The sequence below is a fragment of the Bison bison genome, unplaced genomic scaffold (genome assembly GCF_000754665.1).
Source record: "Bison bison bison isolate TAMUID 2011002044 unplaced genomic scaffold, Bison_UMD1.0 scf7180017864289, whole genome shotgun sequence".
Classification (NCBI taxonomy): Eukaryota; Metazoa; Chordata; class Mammalia; order Artiodactyla; family Bovidae; genus Bison; species Bison bison.
This window is the reverse complement of record NW_011494861.1, coordinates 3,001,375-3,005,400: the sequence shown is the minus strand read 5'-3', so window position 1 is coordinate 3,005,400 and position 4,026 is coordinate 3,001,375. Positions and strand designations below refer to the sequence as shown.

The window sequence follows — 4,026 nt, the reverse complement described above, 5'->3', positions numbered from 1 at the left end:
GCCCAGCCAGGCCAGGGGAAGGAAGGACAGCAGCCTGCTCTGGGCTCAGAGTCTGGGGCCTCTTCCCTGCCAGCGTCCCATGGAGGGAGGAGGAGGCCAGGGGGTGGGGCGGCAGCTCCCAGGAGAGGCAGGACTGGACTTCTAGGGCTTTCAAGTCCGTGTGGTTCCCAAGCACAAGCTGCAAGCAGAGCCTCCAGGGAGAGAGGCAGCAGCCAGAGGGGGTGGCAGCACTATGGAGAGCTGTGCATGGTCCTGCCAGGCACCTGACACCTTAGCCTGATGTTGCCTTGAACAGATTTCATGCCCACAGTCAGTGATCCACAGGTCCCCAGCCCATTTCCAGCCTATCAATCTGAGACACTTCTACCAGGGTTATCTTTTCCTGCCAGGTTCAAATGGAGAGTGTGCCTCCGATTCCTTATCTCCATCTTCCAGACCCACCCTAGGTGCTCAGCAGGACTGGGCCCAGCTCAGACCATATACCAGGTGCATGGTCTCCAGCAGGGGGAAGGACGCAAGGATCCAGAAGGGCTCAGGCCTTACCTTGTCGTGGGTCCTAGAGGCTCCTCTCTTGCGGTGGGGTTGTCACTTCATCCTGAGGAAGGACAGAGAAGAAAGAGCCTCTTAGCCTTTCAAGGCAGGACCCATACAATTCCCCAGAGTGTGTCACCACCACCCCCAGGGCCAAGGGACTGATGCTCCAGGTTGGTCAAGGGTGTCAAAAATTCAGATACCTGGAGTGGGCACTGATTTTGGACCACTGAAGTACATGCCAAACCAAAATTTGAAAAAATTCAGAAAGCAGCAGAGGCTGATCACAGTGGAAAATATGGTCCTCGGGGCTTCCCTAACCAAAGATAGAGAAGTCAAGCTGCACTGGACGCACGTCTGTGGAAGCAGAGATGCGTGCGTAAGGGTTGGGTGCTCCCCTGGAGCTCCAGCGGCTGAGCAAGTGGGCCTGGGGAGAGTAACAGGACTCAGCAGTACTCATTCCTTCACTCTCTTCCCCTGGCCCCGGAAAATAAAAACGACAGATGCCAAGCTGTTCACTACAGCAGGTGGGTGACAGAGGGGCCAGGGCGGACCAGGGGCCAGGGGACCAAGGAGCCTCAGCTCCCAGAGATAGGCTGCAAACAGCACCTTCCACCCTGCGGTCCCACTGATAAGTCCCAACCCATGCTAGGGGCCCACGCAGGGAGAGGGAAGATGGTCCAACAGGATAGGTGGTCTTTAGCCAACACGCAACTCAGCCCAGTTTGCCAGGCCCAGTCCCTCCTGCCCAGAGTGTGAATTTGGGGAGCCAGGTTCAAATGGGACCGACTCCTCGTGTGGACAGAAAACCCAAGGAGCTTTTTGCCCACTGACCTGTGCCCACCTGCCCTTGCCTGAGCCAGGCCCTGCATCCCCACCCCCACTCCCAGCCCCCACTCCCATCCCCATGGCCTTCAGGACTCCACCCACACTGTTTTTCTGTTTACTAGTTGTTGTTTTTTTTCTCCCCACTCCCTTACTTGTGGCTTATCAATGATGTAAGAGGAATAACACCAATTTCCTTAGGCTGTGTAATCCCCAAATCAGATTGGGGGGATTGCGAGAGGTGAGGTGACCTTGTACCCGGCTCTCGGAATGCCACCCAGTCCCGCCGCCCGCCCTCGAGTTCCCAGGACATATTTAGATAGATAATGCTAATTGTACTTGACTCGTCCTCCTAAGGAGGGCTGGGTCCTCAGCCAGCTTTCGCTGCCTTTGCTGGGCTGCCTGGGCGGAGGATGTCCACTGGGGCGGAGCCTACCCTGCTGGACACAGGGCTTTCTGGTGGGCTGTGAGCAGTTGGGGCGGCGGTGGGGGGTGTTGCTCACAGACTGCGGAAGCCCTTCTGACCAAGATGGTGAGAAGCTAGGATTTTGCATAGAGCTGGGCTGACGGAGATAGGGGGCAGCAGAGAGGAAAGGGGAGCCCTGCTGAGATGGAAGACAGGGCAGAGGTCGGCAGAGTGGAAAAAAGAAGCAGTCGGAGAGGAGAGCTGGATGAAGTGGAGGCCAAGCGGGACTGGGCCGCAGGGCAAAGGATGGAGACCTTGAGCCTCTGCTGAGAAGCAACGGGCGGGCTTGGCTGTCAGAGCTCACATCCCAGCCAGCCAGCCAGGGACCTGGCGGGGCGTCGTCGTTGTCCAGTCCATCCCACACCCGACTGCTTGAGATCTCTCAAGGCACCCCGGCCAGCCTCCCTTGAACCCCCAAAGCCCCCCAACTCCACAACTCCAGTATCTCCCTTCTACCACCTTTTTCTCCCCTCCCATCCTCCCTGGCAACTGTGCATTTATTAATTCATGAGGCACTAATTAGTTCTTTGTTTAATTTTGTGTTAAACAGACTGACCGGAATGATAACGACTTGCAGCGCAGTGTTGCCGTCCCCAACCACCCCTGTTTTCTGACAACAAGGGAGCGCGGGAGACCGGAGCGCTGAACCCAAATCCCTCAGCAGTTGCACTTCATTAAGTCAAAATGTGACAAGAAGCTTAGAGAGCAACTCACAGATCTGATCACACAGAACAATCGGGGAGGAAACTTTCCAGGAGTTGGTTGGGGGTGGCGGAGAGATGGGGAGGGGCCGAGACGCTTACCATGCGGGGACCACGACGAGAACTGGGGTCCTGTCCCTCCCCTGCCCCTGGGGCAAGGGCCTGGCTGACTGGAGCATGGAGGCTGTCTCTGGGTGGGATCTGGGACACTCGGTGGATCCTGGAACCCCGGAGGAGGGGACCTGAGAAGTTCAACTTTATCTCTCTGTCCTGCCTGGGCATCTTCTCCTGTCTCTCTCTGCCTCTCACTGCTGCTGAAGTTTGGTTCTGGCTTGTGTGAGTGAGTGACTGGGCACACCCTGGGCTTGGTGAAGAATCAGAAAGCTGCTATAGTTAAGGCAGGATTCTGCAAGGCCGGGGGGAGGTACAGAGTAGGAAAACACAGTGGAAGAGGAGCCCCCACACTTAGGAAGGTTGAATAAGTGCAACCCTTCTAAGCTAAGCAAGAGAAGTACCATGCTCAGGGATGCTGGCCACTTTCTCTGCCCGCTATTCATTCACCCATCCACCTATCCATCCACCCATCCACCCATCCATGCATTCATCTAATGTTTAAGTATTCTGACCAGAAAACTGAGGATCAAGAGGTTGAGCTCTGTGCAGAGGTAGGTACAGGGCAAATCAGAAACAGAACCGGATCTGTTTGGTTTCTGGGCTGCGGTAGCTGACTGTAGACCAGCAGCTGAGCTAACAATGACAACAAGCCTTGTTACCTGCTCCCTCCTGTCCATGTGAAAGAGCAAGATCTTGGCCCAGACCCATCAAGCTTCTAACCCCATAAAGCTACAGGGAAGGATCAGAATGAAGCCCTGTCCCCGTCTAAAGACAGGGCCCCTGCCCTCCTTTTACCTGACCTTAATCTCAGAAGATGTGGACGATGCCTAACATGAATGAGAATATGGAAGGGGACATGAGGAGGAGAAAGAGAACAAAAGCCCACAGAGAAAGATGACAAAAGTGAGCCTGGATTGTATGCGAGGATCCTCTTGCCTTCTTCCCATTGGCCCCCGCGCCAGACCAGGTGTGGCCTCTCTCATCCGCTGAGAGCCCGCCTGGCCAGCCCGCAGGCCCAGGCAGAGTCTGGAGGTCAGCCTCGCCCTTGCCCTCCCCTGACCAGTTGGGAAGTGCAGTGGTCTCTCGCCCAAGCCTGGCAGCCCTGAGCTGGCTTCTGTTAATTTGCTGTCAGGCTGCCTAAGCAAACCAATTAAAACTAATCATTAATTATAAAAGAGAGCAAGAAGAGTAGAAGAGAGGGGAGAGGGTAAAAGAGTGAGGTGGGAAGGAGGCGAGGGCAAGCGGGGTGGACAGACAAGGCGCAGAGTGCCTGCAGGAGCTCGCCGCGGGACTGCCGGCCCGGGAGACGGAAGGGACCAGAGGCCCAGGCTGCGCTGGAGCAGAGGGAGGGCAGGCAGGGAGTCAGAGATGGTGGGGAGGGGGGTGCCA

The 4,026-nt window shown here is 56.3% G+C and overlaps 1 protein-coding gene across 1 annotated transcript in view; it reads right to left on the bottom strand.

Moving 5' to 3' along the window:
- Positions 1-4,026, bottom strand: part of CASZ1 (castor zinc finger 1) — a 145,571-nt gene that overhangs the window by 57,251 nt on the left and 84,294 nt on the right. The window contains exon 3 of the mRNA XM_010850186.1: positions 544-595. The gene's annotated coding sequence lies outside the window, so the exon portion shown is untranslated. The remainder of the gene's footprint in view (positions 1-543; positions 596-4,026) is intronic.